The sequence below is a fragment of the Oncorhynchus nerka genome, linkage group LG19 (genome assembly GCF_034236695.1).
Source record: "Oncorhynchus nerka isolate Pitt River linkage group LG19, Oner_Uvic_2.0, whole genome shotgun sequence".
NCBI lineage: Eukaryota > Metazoa > Chordata > Actinopteri > Salmoniformes > Salmonidae > Oncorhynchus > Oncorhynchus nerka.
This window is the reverse complement of record NC_088414.1, coordinates 15,733,244-15,752,638: the sequence shown is the minus strand read 5'-3', so window position 1 is coordinate 15,752,638 and position 19,395 is coordinate 15,733,244. Positions and strand designations below refer to the sequence as shown.

Sequence of the window (19,395 nt, the reverse complement as noted above, 5' to 3'; positions counted from 1 at the left end):
GCAGAGGGAACACCCCCCTATCCACATCGATGGAACAGTAGTGGAGAGGGTAGCAAGTTTTAAGTTCCTCGGCATACACATCACAGACAAACTGAATTGGTCCACTCACACTGACAGCGTCATGAAGAAGGCGCAGCAGCGCCTCTTCAACCTCAGGAGGCTGAAGAAATTCGGCTTGTCACCAAAAGCACTCACAAACTTCTACAGATGCACAATCGAGAGCATCCTGGCGGGCTGTATCACCGCCTGGTACGGCAACTGCTCCGCCCTCAACCGTAAGGCTCTCCAGAGGGTAGTGAGGTCTGCACAACGCCACCCGATGTTACAGGAAGGCCATAAAGATCATCAAGGACATCAACCACCCGAACCACTGCCTGTTCACCCCGCTATCATCCAGAAGGCAAGGTCAGTACAGGTGCATCAAAGCTGGGACCGAGAGACTGAAAAACAGCTTCTATCTCAAGGCCATCAGACTGTTAAACAGCCACCACTAACATTGAGTGGCTGCTGCCAACACACTGTCATTGACACTGACCCAACTCGAGCCACTTTAATAATGGGAATTGATGGGAAATGATGTAAATATATAACTAGCCACTTTAAACAATGCTACCTTATATAATGTTACTTACCCTACATTATTCATCTCATATGCATACGTATATACTGTACTCTACATCATCGACTGCATCCTTATGTAATACATGTATCACTAGCCACTTTAACTATGCCACTTTGTTTACTTTGTCTACATACTCATCTCATATGTATATACTGTACTCGATACCATCTACTGTATGCTGCTCTGTACCATCACTCATTCATATATCCTTATGTACATATTCCTTATCCCCTTACACTGTGTATAAGACAGTAGTTTTGGAATTGTTAGTTAGATTACTTGTTGGTTATCACTGCATTGTCGGAACTAGAAGCACAAGCATTTCGCTACACTCGCATTAACATCTGCTAACCATGTGTATGTGACAAATAAAATTTGATTTGATTTGATTTTTACCTTTGATGATCTTCATCAGAATGCACTCCCAAGAATCCCAGTTCCACAATAAATGTTTGTTTTGTTCGATAATGTCCATCATTTATGTCAAAATAGCTCCTTTTGTTAGCGCGTTCAGTCCAGTAATCCACATTCATAAAGCGTGTTCAGTAGTTTCAGACGAAAAGTCCAAAAAGCTCTGTTACAGTTAGTAGAAACATGTCAAACGAGATGTATAGAATCAATCTTCATTAATGTTCCAACTGGACAATTCCTTTGTCTTCAGAAATGAAGTGGAACGTAACTACCTTTCACGTGAGCGTGCAAGACTGAGCCTGTGGCACTCTGCCAGACCACTTACTCAAAGAGCTCCTCCTTTAGAGTAGAAGCATCAAACAAGTTTCTAAAGACTGTTGACATCTAGTGGAAGCCGTAGCAAGTGCAAGATGACCACTATCCCACTGTGTATTCGATAGGGGCTGAGTTCGAAAACTACAAACCTCAGATTTCCCACTTCCTGGTTGGATTTTTTTCTCAGGTTTTTACCTGTCATATTAGTTATGTTATACTCAGAGACATCATTCAAACAGTTTTAGAAACTTCAGAGGGGTTTCTATCCAAATCTACTAATTATATGCATTGTCACGAATCCCGCTTCCTGAGTCTGTGTTTGCCTGTGTTTCTGTCCTGGAGTGTGTTTCCGGTGTCCTGGAACGCACCCTGTCTGGTTGCCGGGCGAATTAGCTTGTTGGGAGATCGATGTTCACCCGCACCTGTATCCCATCAGTAATCTGCACACCTGTCCTGATCATCACCTCTCCCCTTCAAAAGCTCTGACCTGACATCCATTCCCTGCCGGATCGTTAGCCATGAACAGTATGTTGTGCCATAGTATCAGCCTCAAGTTGGATAGAATTTGTTTTGTTGTTTTTTACGTATTGCTTGCCTTAAACTTACCTCCGTTTGTTCTGTCTTCAGTTACTCACCCGGATCATTTACCCCATTCCCGCCTGGTCGTCGGAGGATTCCGCTACCCCATTGGATCCACCTATTTACTCCCATCAACTCACCACCGCTGCCCGCTACGCCACCTGGATATATCTACCCATTCACATTCACTTGTAAATAAATACTCACCTTCTTCTTACTCTCCTTGTCCTGGTCTGCTTCTGGGTTCGATTTTGAAAGAACGTGACAGAACGATCCGGCCAAGAATGAACCCAGCGGACCTGGACTCCGTTTGCCATGCCATTACCCAGCAGGAGAAGATGTTGGGACAACACAACACGGCGCTACACGAGATAGCGGGTTCAATCCGGAACTTATTGGATAGATTAACGAGTATCCAGGATCAGCTCAGGTTGCCGGCGGATCATCCACCACCTGTTTCACCCATATCACCTGCCGATTCGGGAGCGGGTTCCTTCCGTGAGCCCAAGGTTCCGACACCGGAGAAGTACGAGGGAGATCTGGGAGGATGCCGTTCATTTCTTTTACAGTGTGGGTTAGTTTTTGATCTGCAGCCCTACTCTTACGCCACAGATAAGGCTAGGATAGCTTTCGTTATTGAGCTGCTGCGTGGTAGAGCTCTGGAATGGGCTTCAGCTGTTTGGGAACGACGGGACACATGCATGACGTCATACCAGGGTTTCACGGCAGAGATGAGAAAGCTTTTTGACCATCCAGTCCGAGGTAAGGACGCAGCTAAACGTTTGTTCTCTCTTCGCCAAGGAGCTCGCAGTGTGGCAGACTTTGTGATAGAATTCAGGACATTGGCTGTAGAGAGTGGTTGGAATGAGGAATCACTACAAGTGTTTTTTTACCAGGGGTTGTCGGAGCAACTCAAGGACGAGCTGATCTCCTATCCAGAGCCTAGTGACCTAGATAGTTTGGTCACCTTAGCTACTCGGGTAGATAATAGAGTCCGAGAGAGAAGGAGGGAGAAGCAGTGGCGTCCATCTAATCAATCTGAGACTCGGTTACCATTCGGGTCAGGAAGTGGACCAGAACGGGTTGATCATTTTCCCTTACACGGGATTAGTGGAGGAGTCCTGCCTCCAGATCCTGAACCTATGCAAGTGGGGCGGCACGGGTTAACTAAGGACGAGCGCCAACGTAGATGTGAGACCAACAGCTGCCTCTACTGTGGTAGCTCGGGACATTACATCTCCGTTTGTCCTCAGCGCCCGTTAAACTGCTCGGCTCGTTAAGTTTGGGAGGTTTGTTAGCGAGCCAGTTTCAACCTCTCAAGAGCCCTGTCAGACCTCGTTTTCCTGCTACCCTCATAAATAAGAATCAGAGTTTAGCGATTAACGCTTTCATCGATTCAGGTGCCGATGACAGCTTCATTGATGCCGACTTAGTGGAACAGCTGTGGCTTTCCAAGGAGCAATTACCGGAAGCCATTGAAGCAACCACTCTGAACGGCAGTAGTCTGGCACGGATCACTATGAGGACTGAACCGGTTAAGATGTTGTTGTCGGGGAATCATTCAGAGGTTATTTATTTTTTCATTTTGCCTTCCCCCCATGTTCCTCTGGTTCTTGGATACCCCTGGCTAAGAGAACACAATCCTTCGTTCGATTGGGTGACTGGTAAGGTAACTAGTTGGAGCATTGAGTGCCATGCTAACTGCCTCAGGACTGCCTGTTCTCATGCTGTCCCCAGTCGGGTCAGTGAGTCTGCTCCTCCTGATTTGTCCCTGGTTCCTGAAACATATCACGAGTTGGGTGAGGTGTTCAGTAAGCAGAAAGCTCAGTCACTTCCTCCCCACCGACCTTATGATTGTACAATTAAGCTGTTCCCTGGAGCTGCCTTTCCCAAGGGACGGTTATACAGTATTTCTCGACCTGAGCGGGAAGCCCTGGAGACCTACATAAAGGAGTCTCTTGCTGCAGGTCTCATTCGTCCCTCGTCATCACCCCTGGGAGCTGGATTTTTTTTTTGTGAGTAAGAAGGATGGCTCTCTTCAACCGTGTATTGATTATCTGGGGTTGAATGATATTACGGTCAAGAACAAGTACCCCTTGCCCTTGATGAGCTCCGCTTTCGATTCTTTACAGGGTGCTACTGTGTTTACGAAGCTTGATCTACGCAATGCGTATCATCTGGTTCGGATCAAAGAGGGGGACAAGTGGTTGACTGGATTCAATACACCTATGGGACATTTCGAGTACCAGGTGATGCCGTTTGGACTTTCCAACGCTCCAGCAGTGTTCCAAGGTTTGGTGAATGACGTGCTGAGGGATATGATCGGTCTGTTTGTGTTCGTTTATCTGGATGACATCCTGATTTTCTCCAAGGAGCTTTCCAGCCACAGCCAGCATGTTAAGCAGGTCCTGCAGTGGTTATTGGAGAACCGTCTGTTTGTGAAGGCAGAGAAGTGTGATTTTCACGCCCACACTACATCCTTCCTCGGGTACATCATCTCCAGGGGTGAGATCAAGATGGACCAAGAGAAGGTTCGGGCGGTTCGGGATTGGGCCCGGCCCGGTACGAGATTGCAGCTCCAGAGATTCCTGGGATTTGCAAACTTCTATCGGAGGTTTATCCGTGATTACAGCCGGGTGGCCGCCCCTTTAACTGCTCTGACGTCTTGCACCAGAATTTTCTGTTGGACTCCTGAGGCAGACCGAGCATTTCTGAACTTGAAGAGCCGATTCACCAACGCGCCGATTCTCTCTCAACCTGACACTTCCCGTCAGTTTGTTGTTGAGGTGGACGCGTCTGATGTGGGGGTGGGCGCCATCCTGTCCCAGCGTAGCTCCACTGACGGTAAACTCCATCCCTGCGCCTTCTACTCTTGTCGTCTTTCACCAGCTGAGAGAAACTACGATGTGGGTAACCGGGAGCTTCTCGCTGTGAAGCTTGCCTTGGAGGAGTGGCGTCACTGGTTGGAGGGAGCGGAGCAACCGTTTGTGGTCTGGACTGACCACAAGAATCTGGCTTACGTGCAGTCGGCTAAACGTCTCAACTCCCGTCAGGCCAGGTGGGCTTTGTTTTTTGGACGCTTCAATTTTTCCCTGACGTTCCGACCTGGGTCGAAGAACGGCAAAGCGGACGCCTTGTCCCGGATGTTCTCCAAGACGGATGAGAGTGGGGCCAAGACTGAGACGATTCTTCCCCAGAACCTTGTCGTGGGAGCCGTTACATGGAGGATTGAGGAGGATGTGATGGCGGCTCTTCGGCCCCGGTAATTGTCCACCCGGTCGGTTGTTCGTGCCTGAGTCGGTCCGTTCTGCTGTTCTTCAGTGGTCCCACGCCAGCAAGATAGCTTGTCACCCTGGCGTTGCTCGGACTATGGCGCTACTGCGCAGACGATTTTGGTGGCCTGCCATGGGAGAAGATACCCGGAGGTTTGTTGCCGCATGTCCTGTTTGTGCTCAGAACAAAAGTACCAATCGGCCCAGCTCTGTGCTTCTTCACCCCCTACCTATTCCTCGGCGACCTTGGTCGCATCTGGCCCTGGATTTTGTCACGGGATTGCCCCCTTCTGTTGGGAACACGGTCATTCTGACCATTGTGGACAGATTCAGCAAGTTTGCTCATTTTGTCCCTCTCTCCAAGCTTCCATCTGCCACGGAGACGTCCAAGATCCTGGTTAGGGAGGTTTTCAGGGTCCACGAATTGCCCAGTGACATTGTTTCTGACCGTGGTCCTCAGTTTACCTCTGCTGTCTGGAGATCCTTCTGTTTGGCCATTGGAGCTACAGTCAGTCTTACTTCTGGATTTCACCCACAATCTAATGGTCAGGCCGAGAGAGCCAACCCAGAAGATGGAGTCCACGCTGCGTTGTCTTGTCTCCTCTGATCCCACCTCTTGGTCATCTCAATTACCCTGGGTCGAGTATGCCCATAATACCCTTCCTTCATCTGCCACTGGGATGTCCCCCTTCCAATGCCTGTACGGATACCAACCTCCCTTGTTTCCTTCTCAGGAGAGGGATCTTTCGGTTCCTTCTGTCCAGGCCCACATTCGTCGTTGCCACAGGACCTGGCATCGGGCCAGGAAGGTCCTCCTTAGAGTTTCTGACCGGTATCAGATCCAGGCGAATCGTCGCCGTATTCCTGCTCCCGCTTATACCATCGGAGATAAGGTTTGGTTGGCTACACGGGATCTTCCTCTACGGACTGAGTCGAGGAAACTGTAACCAAAGTTCATTGGTCCGTTTGTGGTGGAGAGAATCATTAACCCTGTTGTGGTCCGACTCAAATTGCCGGCAACGCTTCGAGTACACCCCACCTTTCATGTCTCCTGCCTCAAGCCGGTTCTCCTCAGTCCTCTGTTGCCCCCTCCTCCTCGTCCTCCTCCTCCTCGGATGATCGGAGGTGGTCCTGCCTACACGGTGCGCCGCATAATGGATTCCAGACGGCGGGGTCGAGGTTTCCAATATCTCGTGGATTGGGAAGGATATGGTCCAGAGGAGAGGAGTTGGATTCCTCGGCGTCAGATCCTTGATGACGACCTGCTTCGTGACTTCTACCGCCTCCATCCTGGCGCTCCAGGTAGTCCGCCCGGTGGCGTTCGTCGGAGGGGGGGTACTGTCACGAATCCCGCTTCCTGAGTCTGTGTTTGCCTGTGTTTCTGTCCTGGAGTGTGTTTCCGGTGTCCTGGAATGCACCCTGTCTGGTTGCCGGGCGAATTAGCTTGTTGGGAGATCGATGTTCACCCGCACCTGTATCCCATCAGTAATCTGCACACCTGTCCTGATCATCACCTCTCCCCTTCAAAAGCTCTGACCTGACATCCATTCCCTGCCGGATCGTTAGCCATGAACAGTATGTTGTGCCATAGTATCAGCCTCAAGTTGGATAGAATTTGTTTTGTTGTTTTTTACGTATTGCTTGCCTTAAACTTACCTCCGTTTGTTCTGTCTTCAGTTACTCACCCGGATCATTTACCCCATTCCCGCCTGGTCGTCGGAGGATTCCGCTACCCCATTGGATCCACCTATTTACTCCCATCAACTCACCAGCGCTGCCCGCTCCGCCACCTGGATATATCTACCCATTCACATTCACTTGTAAATAAATACTCACCTTCTTCCTACTCTCCTTGTCCTGGTCTGCTTCTGGGTTCGATTTTGAAAGAACGTGACATGCATATTCTGGCTTTTATGACTGAGTAGCAGGCAGCTTAATTTGGGCACGCTTTTCATCCAAAATTCCCTATACTGCCCCCTACCCCAAAGGAGTTTTAAGGAAAGAAATTCTATAACTTTACATTTAACAAGGCACTACAGGTGACTACCTCATGAAGCTGGTTGAGAGAATGCCAAGAGTGTGCAAAGCTGTCATCAAGGCAAAGGGTGGATACTTTGAAGAACCTCAAATCTAAAATATATTTTGATTTGTTGAACACTTTTTTGGTTACAACATTATTCCATATGTGTTATTTCATAGTTTTGATGTCTTCACTAGTATTTTGCAATGTAGAAAATAGTAAAAATAAAGAAAAACCCTGGAATGAGTCTAAACTTTTGACTGGTACTGTATTTATATACTCCAGACTCTGACATTGCTCGTCCTAACATCTATATATTTCTTAATTCCATTCTTTTACTTTTAGATTTGTGTGTATTTTTGTGAATTGTTAGATAGTCTGACTCTCTCTCTCCCATCACTCTCCATTTCTCTCTCCATTTCTCTCTCACCTTTTCTCTCTCTCTCTCTCCTCTTGCTCTCTCTCTCTCTGTCTTGATGATTGGAAGCTCACATATTCCACCTCATTTTAATTAGTGATGAACTCCACTCATCCCTCCATTCCTACATCCCTCCACTCCAATCTCCTAGCAGAACTGAGCCAATGAGCTCCGTTCCACAGCAGTGAAAAATGTATCCTGCTCCTGGTCTCTGGTCTCTCCTTGGTGGTTAGTTTGACGTCCTAGCTGTTGTCAGATCCATATATTTCCAGATGGATCGTGCCGCTGACGCCCGTTTCCGCGCGTCAACGCGTTTTCACTCCAAGTGTAAGTGAGAGCTAGATGAAGCAGCCATTCATCTAGCTAACTCCCTGACATGCTGCCAAGCCATAGTATCATGAACTACAACACAATATACAGCTCTGGTACTGGTTACTGTTATGCAATGAGGTGCAGCACTGAGTGAATGAATGGCACAGATCTGACATCATTGTTTATAAAGAAAACATTGAATTAAATTAGATTAATGCTCATGCTTTCATTACAAAGAGAAATAGATCACATGGATCATTGTGTATTGTACTACATGGCTCTGGATCAGAAGTCCAGTGTTGCCTGCCACTACAGCGGTCTCTGTAAATGAGGTGACTGAAGAGCCAGCATCAACACGTTTTCTTGGGGAAGTTTATTGGACTTCTGCTCAATGAGATTTCATAACTGTAAATCAAAACATTTGTATGATAGAGCTTACACAGTGCTTAGTGACATACAGTAGGTGAGAGTGGAGTAAGTTGAGGCTTTTTTTACATTAAGCTCTGTCAAAGGAAATATAGTATTTAAGGATGTTGTCTATCCCTGGAAATAAGGAGAATTCATTTCAACATTACAGTTTTGAAAACATAGCTTAACCAAAAAATGTGGTCGATTGGCACAATTGGGGTAAGTTGAGTCACGGGACAGGTTAAAATAAGCTGCCTACCGTATGTACTGAATGAAATATTACCACTACCTTTTGTAAAAACCCATGTCTGTCTTTTTTTGCAATTCAACACAATCACAATCTTTTGTTTGTATTTTAATAATTTTAAGCACATTTTAACACAGGCTTAACACCTAAGAAACACTTTGTACTTTTTTAAACATTTTAACATAGGCCAGGATTTGTTGTTACATGATATCCCAGCGATAATAACTTGTGTTACGCCTGGGGGAAAAAAAACACTTCAATTGCCTCGACTTGCCATTTGCTCTACCACTGGCTCAACTTACCCCAAGACAAATAATTTGACTATATTAGCCCACACGGCTACAAGGATCCACTTTCATGCTTAGTTTTATGCCCTCTTATTGAAGCTTATAGAGTCCCTGATGTATAGAACAATCTTTAAATGATTTGCTTTGGTTTAGATACAAACATCAGCAAACCGCTAACACAATAAATTAATTTGATTGTTGAAAATCTGTTTCTTGGACCTAACTTGCTTTTTCCATGTGGTTTTTCCACTTCCTAAATATTTGGTCAAATTATTAATTTTGTGTATGGTTTCCCTAGAAACAAGGGTTGCTAAACTTGGTTGGGCTCAACTTACCCCACTCTCCCCTAAGTGTCTGTCATAGTTCATTCTGGCTTCAAAGGCTAGATTGTCTAAAAGCATCTCCATGGTTATTACTAGAAGTATACTGTTGAACAGAATTTGAAAGAGGATGTCAAAAGTACCCTTACGGAAAAACCACATGATTTCACATATGGAAAATCACTTGATTTCACGTTACATTTCCACATGTTTTGCACATGTGAAACCATGTTTTTGGAACACTTCATGTGATGATATTTCACATGTGGATTTTCACGTGATCACATAACCTTTCATATGTGGATTCAAATGTTCACACGAGATGACCTGCAAACAAAAATGTGTTGTTATGATAAACACACAGTGCTTTTAACACACAGTATTTTCAACTTACATATTTGACATACGTGACCACATTGTGTATGTTTATTTATATAGTAATTATTATTCAACATGTCCTTACCTGGGATTTGAATTTCTAAGCTCTTCTTCACATAATTCCAATCTTCCTGCCACACCACCATGTCTGTGTCAGTAACTGATTTCAACTGTATTCCTACATTTTGGACATCAAAATAAATCTCAGCTTTGTTACAAATGCAAAAGAAAAATGATTTTATTATCATTACTTATCATTCAGGAGAAACATTCAATCAGAACATGCACCAACAACATTAGACAACTATACAGGAAACCTTCAAGTTGCTGAAATGAGTAAATGAAATCAATGATGAGAGAATAGTCAGAACAACTGATAACTAAAATAACAGTGCAGATTGCACTCTTTTGATAAGTGCAGAGATGTATTATAGGTAATGAATGTTTAGGATTTTGTGGCGCAGCAGAAAGATCAGCATACCCAGTGGCGTGAATTCGTAGATGCCAAGGGAAGCCAGGCTTCCCCAAAAATGTTTACCAAGAAAACAATAAAAAAAACATCTAAAATAATTGACCTTTCATCTCTCTGTGTTTTCGTAATTTTACTTAAATTCGCAAGAGGCTGAAAGTATCTCACCGGAGAAAGCTTCCTAGCGAGCAAAACAGTGCCCCTCTGTCTCTGTATGTGCAGGCCATTCATCTGATGCTGTCCTGACAAAAATAGTATGACATTGTTACCGCCCTTAGCATTGAATGCAAGGGAAGCTAGTGAGCATTTGGCCTCCCTTGATACATTTTTTTAATAATAGCCAATCAGCGTTGCGCTAAAATGAGTGAGCTCAACTGTGAATTGTCCTGGTGCACCAAAAAAACTGTCAAGGGAAGACAGTTTGGATTTGGCTTCACTCCTATCACATCGCATCGAGAGAAATAAGTAATTGACAGAAACAACTTGAATTATTTCAGATTATTTCACTTATAATTCACTGTATCACAATTCCAGTGGGTCAGAAGTTTACATACACTAAGTTGACTGTGCCTTTAAACAGCTTGGAAAATTCCAGAAAATTATGTAATGGCTTTAGAAGCTTCTGATAGGCTAATTGACATCATTTGAGTCAATTGGTGGTGTACCTGTGGATGTATTTCAAGGCCTACCTTTAAACTCAGTGCCTCTTTGCTTGACATCATGGGAAAATCAAATGAAATCAGCCAAGACCTCAAAAAAAATTGTAGACCTCCACAAGTCTGGTTCATCATTAGGAGCCATTTCCAAACGCCTGAAGGTACCACGTTCATCTGTACAAACAATAGTATGCAAGTATAAACATCATGGGACCACGCAGCCATCATACTGCTCAGGAAGGAGACGTGTTCTGTCTCCTAGAGATGAACGTACTTTGGTGCGAAAAGTGCAAATCAATCCCAGAACAACAGCAAATGACCTTGTGATGATGCTGGAGGAAACAGGTACAAAAGCATCTATGTCCACAGTAAAATGAGTCCTATATCGACATAACCTGAAAGGCCGCTCAGCAAGGAAGAAGCCACTGCTCCAAAACCGCCATAAAAAAAGCCAGACTACGGTTTGCAACTGCACATGGTGACAAAGATCATACTTTTTTTGTTCTCTGGTCTGATGAAATAGAACTGTTTGGCCATAATGACCATCGTTATGTTTGGAGGAAAAAGGGGGAGTCTTGCAAGCCGAGAACACCATCCAACTGTGAAGCACGGGGTGGCAGCACAATGTTGTGGGGGTGCTTTGCTGCAGGAGGGACTGATGCACTTCACAAAATAGATGCTATCATGAGGAGGAAAATGATGTGGATATATTGAAGCAACATCTCAAGACATCAGTCAGGAAGTTAAAGCTTGGTCACAAATGGGTCTTCCAAATGGACAATGACCCCAAGCATACTTCCAAAGTTGTGGCAAAATGGCTTAAGGACAACAATGTATTGGAGTGGCCAACACAAAGTGTCCAACACAAAGCCCTGACCCTATAGAAAATTTGTGGGCAGAACTGAAAAGGTGTGTGTAAGCAAGGAGGCCTTACAGACCAGACTCAGTTACACCAGCTCTGTCAGGAGGAACGGGCCCATATTTTGCCAACTTACTGTGGGAAGCTTGTGGAAGGCTACCCAAAATGTTTGACCCAAGTTAAACAATTTAAAGGCAATGCTACCAAATACTAATTGAGTGTAGGTAAATGTCTGACCCCCTGGGAATGTGATGAAAGAAATACAACCTGAAATAAATCATTCTCTCTGCTATTATTCTGACTTTTCACATTCTTAAAATAAAGTGGTGATCCTAACTGACCTAAGACAGGGAATTTGTACTAGGATTAAATGTCAAGAATTGTGAAAAATGTATTTGGAAAAGGTGTATATAGACTTACGATTTCAACTGTACATAGGTGTACAGAGGCCCATTATCAGCAACCATCACACCTGTGTTCCAATTGCACGTTGTGTTAGCTAATCCAAGTATATCATTTTGAAAGGCTAATTGATTTTCAGAAAACCCTTTTGCAATTATGTTAGCACAGCTGAAAACTGTTGTGCTGATAAAGAAGCAATAACACTGGCCTTCTTTAGATTATTTGAGTATCTGGAACATCAGCATTTGTGTGTTTGGTTACAGGCTCAAAATGCCAGGAACAAAGTACATTCTTCTGAAACTCGTCAGTCAATTATTGTTCTGAGAAATGAAGGCTATTCCATGTGATAAATTGCCAAGAAACTGAAGATCTCGTACAACACTGTGTGCTACTCCTTTCACAGAACAGCGCAAACTGTCTCTATCCAGAATAGAAAGAGGAGTGGGAGACCCTGGTGCACAACTGAGCAAGAGGACAAGTACATTATAGTGTCTAATTTGCCGCTAACTCGTCCAGTTTATTATTTAGTGACCATACTTTTGACAGGGTGATCACTGGGAGTGGGTGACGCTTCCCTGCCTCCATAGTCTGTTCCTAACACCACCTCTTGAGCGTCTCTTCTTCTTAGTTTCCCTTTTTGACTTTGTAGAACAACCATCAGGCAAGGCCATGCTGTTTTGAAAGTGTGAGCTTTATCTCGGGTAAGGAGCAGAAACTCATGGGAGTAGGTAATGGTGGTTGATTTACTCACTGAATCCATACAACCTCCGGTAGTGATTGTAGAATTTTCTGCATATTACAGCGATTGGGGTTAAGAAGGTCACATATGCCACTTACAATCCACTTTCAAATTGCAACGCACTTGGATTTTGACAAAACAAAACAAAATTGAGCGAAAAACAAACAATTCACAAAGGTGAGCTCAGGGTCTGGCAGCAGTGCCACGCCCCCACATGTCCCTTTCTGTACTAAGGAAATTACCTCGATAACAGCATCTTTGGCAGGTAAATGTAACAAGAAAGTATTATTGATAAAAAGCTATCTATTAATATGGCTTTTGAACTTTATAATTGTTTTACAAGCATGATAACTGTACTTTTAGTTTATGGTTTATGCAGCTTGTTGGCCATTAGCTAATTGGTGTTTCCTGTGATTTGAAAGCAATTTAATTCATCCAACTGGTATTTACGACTTTTGGTAAATTCCCACCTCCCACATGGTTATTTACCATTATGCTAAATTATCCGCACATGTATCCTAAAAGGTATCGACCAGTTCCATGTGAGTTCCTATGTGTACCTTTGACCTTTTTGCATATCAGGGAACAACACTGTACTGTAACCATACTCTTATTATTGAGAATGTGTGGCTATATGTTCTTGTTAACAAATAACTATCTGGTGGTACTGCTGATACATTAATGCACTCCACACCAAAAGGTTGCAAGTTTATATTACCGAGAGCATTTACTAAAGGCTAGATTCTATCAGATCCACGCTAGCGGACACCTGCATAGCAGTGTCAGAGGTGGAAATTCGTTAAAGCTGTTAAATCCATAAACATCTCAGAACACTTAAATATGATATGTAATCTAAATTCCTATATGGCTGATGGAATTCATAATTGTTTTAAATTTGAGTGTCATTATTTTGATATTGCCTGCACTTTCTTCGCTGCTGTCATTTAAGAGGTTGTGAGTTCAAATCCCAGGTCTGGTTGCATCCCAAGTGTGCTAACCAAAGTTGAGGTCGATTCCATTTATGTTCAAGTCAATTCAGAAAGTTAACTGAATTCCAAATGTTCCAGTATTGAAAATAATTTAATTCGAATTGGAACTTCTGTGTACTTCCTGAATAGAGTTGGTTGTTGTAATTTTATTGACAAAATACAGTTCAGCTGCAGCAATACATTAAAAGTTGTTTCCACAATTTTTACTGCAACTCAGTAGCCAGTAACAGTTTGTACCATAAGCGCATCTAAAGTATCCTATAAGTTTACATGCTTGGCATGCAAGTGAGGCATGCCAAGTAAATTTGAAGGACGGCCAAAAAAGTACCCAGGTGCATTGTGACTGACAGTAAATATATAGCAAAACACTAATACAGTATCCTATTACTGTATAATTAACAGCAATGGCTTACAGTGTAGTTTGGAACACTTTACATGTGACATTTGACATGTGAAATTATGTGAGAACATGTTTTTGGAACACTTCACATGTGACATTTCACATTTGAAACGTGTGTTTTTCAAACACTTCATATGTGACATTTCACATGTGAAATCGTGAAAACCTGTATTTGGAACACCTCACATGACATTTCACATGTGAAAAGTGTGTTTTGGAATCAGAAAAATATGACCCGATGTGGGGTCAATCTTGGGTATGTTTAGTATTGGTGCATGGGTAAAATCACCGGGAAGCCAGAAAAAAGCCATATTACAACATATGTGTTGTGATAATTGTGTTGTTTGGTCTATAACCTCTCAGTTCATATGTTTTGTGAATGTGACATATAGGCCCAAGGCCGAGAAATGAGAAGACACAGTGGCAGAATAAATTCAACCACACCTTTGTTTTATTATGTCAAATGGTGGGTGTAGCAGGTGCAGGAGAGCAGAATGAGTGAGCCACTCAGAAATAAGGCAGGCACAAGGTAACAATACACTTGACCAATACAAATAACGGTCATCAAATTACGCACGGGTGAAAAACAGCACCCGTCGAAAACCAGCCATAAATACCAAGTGAGCATAGAAACAATCACGCACAAAAACATGGGGAAACAGAGGGTTAAATACATGAACATGTAATTGGGAAATGAAAACCAGGTGTGTAGAAAATCAAGACAAAACAAATGGAAAATGAAAAGTGGATCAGCGATGGCTAGAAGACCGGTGACGTCGACCGCCGAACGCCGCCTGAACAAGGAGAGGGACAACTTCACGGAAGTCGTGACACATTACAAAACCGGAGCGCAACCTCTGTCCGGTGAAGTCCACAAAGCATATTGCATGTAACAAACAGTTACATGACCTACAGCATAGTCAAGCAAGTTAATGTTTCAGACATTTTCAGACTACTATACAACTATTGATTAGAACTGCAGGTTGCAAAGAAAACAGGATCTGCCTCCATTATTCCAGCAGCATTTCAACTCCATCATATCCCCTCTGCTTAGTCTAATACAGTGACAACTAAAAGATACAAAAAACAATTTAGTCCAATCAACTTAAGCTAAATATGTTGTGGCTGTTCGTGTGTGCATTCGTGCAAGTAGAGAAAACATGTTGACTCACTTGACTTCTAGAGAAATGCCAATGCCATGCTCTTCTCTTTCATGTTGACGAAATGGTCTACAACTCTGTCATACAGTACATGCTTTTATTTTTTGTTGTCCTAGGCTACCTGGATAAAATGCTTGCTTCCATCCTCTCAGTCCAAGTGCACAATGTACAAATTTATGGTTGTATTAGAATTGCCGTTATAATCATTGGCCGGTCCTTTAGACTAGTAGGTGACGTGAGGTCATCATGTGGGGAAAGTTGGAGCTCAGGGAGATAGACGCATATTCCAAAATAAACTACCAGTTAGAGGGCTGTTCAAGTGGAATTTTCCCAGTCGGTAAATTCCTACTTGGTTACGAATGTTGAATTTAGGTACAATCATTACTGCACTTTGAAATGTAGATGAGGCGTGGGTACATTAGCATATTTGGGGGCATGGGCTAAAATATGTTGTATTTGTGCCAACCATCAGTGGAAGTGTTTTACCAGTTTAATTGTTTTTCTCGTTATGTTGCAGAAGGTTGACTACCTGACATTTTTAGTTATACAGTCTTTGTAAGAACTTGTGACACTCAAGAGCTGCACTGTTAACAGGTTAATATGGATTTTCCTGTAGCTTGATGTCAGCTGGTTCACATGAAGTTGACGTTTAATTTTCAAGAACTTACTGTCAATTAGGCCCAAATCTATGGATTTCACATGACTGGGCAGGGGCATAGCCATGGGTGGGCCTGGGAGGGCATCGCCATGGGTGGGCCTGGGAGGGCATAGCCATGGGTGGGCCTGGGAGGGCATAGGCTGGGGAGCCAGGCCTAGCCAATCAGAACAAGTTTTTCCCCACAAACAGCTATATTACATACATAAATACTCCTCAGTTTCATCAGCTGTCTGGGTGGCTGGTCTAGAACAATTGTGCTACGTGCTTCAACACCTGCATTGCTTGCTGTTTGGAGTTTTAGGCTGGGTTTCTGTACAGCACTTTGAGATATCAGCTGATGTACAAAGGGCTATATAAATAAATTTGATTTAGATGTTTTGTTTCGTGGTTACACATGGTTACGGTTGGATGTATTGCCAAATTATCTAAAATGACATTGGAGGTGACTTATGGTAGAGAAATGAACATGAAATTATCTGGCAACAGCACTGGTGCACATTTCTGCAGTCAGCACAACAATTGCACAATCCCTCAAAACTTGAGACATCTGTGGCATTGTGTTGTGTGACAAAACTGCACATTTTAGAGTGGCCTTTTATTGTTCCCAACACATTACCTGTGTAATGATCATGCTGTTTAATCAGCTTCTTGATATGCCACACCTGTCATGCAGATGGTGTTACATCTGCTCCTGCCATGACCACAACTTCTCATCATGTCTCCCTAACATACCGCCACTACCACAGTGCTCTCTCCCTCTTCCTCTGTGTGTGTTTGTGTGGGTGGGTGTGATTGTGTGGACGGAGACAGGTGTGCTTGAGGCAGAGCAGATCCCCACCAGCTGCAACCTGTTCCATAATCAAGACCTCTACAAATACTCAGCCCTGCCACTTCCACGCTGCCAGATCGTAACCTCTGCTCAGTCAGTCTGCTTAATATAGCTGCTTGTTCCGGCTTCCATCCTGTTTTCCCTTGGCTGACGCTGTTTTCCTCTCCACTACAGTTCTGCCCGCTCTGACTTTAGTCCAGACTTTGGCCCAGTCTCACGTCTCGTCAGTCCTGCTACTCTGTCCTAGACCACCAACTCCACTGCGTCCTTGGATTCTTCTCTGGACCCGCTAACCCAGTCCCAACTCCCCTTGCTCCAGCCTCATTCTCCGTACCTGACGTCCTGCAACCCACCCGGGCTTCCCCTGGCCTGCACCCCATATCCCCCCTGTGTTTCAATAAATACCTTGGTTACCTCATCCCAGTCTCTTTGTCTGATTCTGCTCTTGGGTTCACCTGTTCTGCTCTGCGTGACAGATGGACTATCTTCACAAAGAAAACATTTTCACTAACAGGGATGTAAACAAAAAAAAAATTCTGTTTTTTCTTTCAATTTCAGCTCATGAAATATGGGACCAAGACTTCACATGTTGCGTTTATATTCTTGATCAGTATAGTTACAAGTGGGTTATTGTAAAAATCACAGTAATTTACTGTAGTAAATCCACTCACTGACCTGATAGTCTGGTAGGAAAGTGAGCATTACAGTTCCAAGCTGACTAGTTATGAATAAATTATCTTATGGTTCTTTAGTATCACATGCGCTTATGTCATCATTTAACAATGCTGCAGAACTGACAATATACTAATGTATAATATATGGACAGAGCACATTAACTGGGCTGTCTCCTTTATGGGAGACCAAAAAGAGCTAGCTGAAAGCCACACAGTGGTCCCAAATGGCGCAGTAGTCTAAGGCACTGCATCTCAGTGCAAGAGATGTCACTACAATCCCTGGTTCAAATCCAGGCAGTATCACATCTGACCGTGTCTGGGAGTTCCATAGGGCGGTGCACAAGCGATGCATCCCAAATGGCACCCTATCCCCAACATAGTGCACCACTTTTGACCAGGGCCTTTAGGTAATAGGGTGCCATTTGGGACTCAGCCTGTGTCTCTCTGTGCTTATTTACCCAACAGCTGGGCGAATACCCATAGCCCTTCTGCATTAAGGTTCCTTTTTAAACATTTAGAAATGACGGAAACGCTGTGTTTACACCTCCATCCTACCTCACATCTGTAGTTTATATGATGTTGTAGACTTAGAAAGGAATAAGGGCCTGATCTTTTGCTATGACAGGAAGATATTTAGAACGTTTGGGAGTATTAATACAGTTTGTTTTCCCGTGTGGGCCGATCAGGCGCTATGAGACCCTTTTGATACGACTCTGGGGACCCTGTAGGTTTTTACAGTTTTATGGAGAGTCTACGACTGAATTGGGTAGAACGAGTCCAAATGGATTGGATGTTCTTTTCATATTCATCTGTCATTTACATTATCCACTGGGGATATATATTTCACAATATCTTTCTTTTCTTCTCTTTCTGTCTCTCTCTCTCTTTCTCTGACTTCATTTTCTCTACTTGTCACTGATACATTTTCCAGAATTATTCGCCATTCATAATTTGAATTACATTATTAATTGAGTCTCTTTTATGGCATTCAAAATTACTTTTTCATATGGGTTGTTTCACTGACCAAGAGTAAGTGAAGTCATTTCTGAATGGTATCAGTGAATCTAAAACTGGCAGGAGTCGGTTCACCCAACTATTAACAAATATAGGATTTAATTTCTCCTTATTAGAACATTAAATGGATAAAAACATTTGAGGCAATAATTTATTATAAAGGATATAATAAATTATAAACAGGTAAAAGATACATGTTTAAAACATTTCAATTAAATAACAATATCCCTTTTTACTGAAACTGATTTTTGTTTTTGTATGAGCTGGCTCTCATATGAGGTCACACACTTTACACAAACATTTTGATTTATTCTGCGTGAAAAAGGGGAGTTTGACTGGGTAGCAACAATAAGACTGCCAGCGCTTTTGGCAAGAGGATTTCATGGAGGGAAATACAGGGAACACCACACACACACACACACACACACACACACACACACACACACACACACACACACACACACACACACACACACACACACACACACACACTAGTGCCACACACAGGCAAACCTGGCACACACCCACACATCCTGGTGCCACACACAGGCAGTCCTGGCACACACTACTGCGTACGTCTTTGTCCTATTAAGCCTAATGTGAAAGAAGTTTTAATTTGGCCAACACTGGGGACCCGGGTGAAAAACATGCTGGAAAACATATTTGTGTTATGTATTCATTTCTATGGATCACATATGTAAAGTATAACACATAGAGAACGTATAGTAGTGGGTGGGTTGGAAAGAACTAGAGTTTTTAGTTGGAATTACTGACATTTTCCCCTCAAACTTGTCCTGGTTTATTAATATGTGGACTTTGGTACATACTGTCGTTACACTTGGCATGTTCCTAGTATTTTTGCTCTGTTTCATGAGTGGTATTGCAAACTGTGGATTGGAAGGGAGTTTTAACCTGAGGGAAAGATATTGAACCATCACTCTCACAATCCTTAGGAGT

General features: G+C 43.4%; 1 long non-coding RNA gene across 1 annotated transcript in view; it reads left to right on the top strand.

The window, feature by feature from the left end:
• Positions 1–17,168, top strand: part of LOC135562391 (uncharacterized) — a 56,388-nt gene extending 39,220 nt beyond the window's left edge. Inside the window, exon 2 of the long non-coding RNA XR_010459901.1 lies at positions 16,925–17,168. This is a non-coding gene — a long non-coding RNA (uncharacterized LOC135562391). The remainder of the gene's footprint in view (positions 1–16,924) is intronic.
• Positions 17,169–19,395: the final 2,227 nt, after the last annotated feature.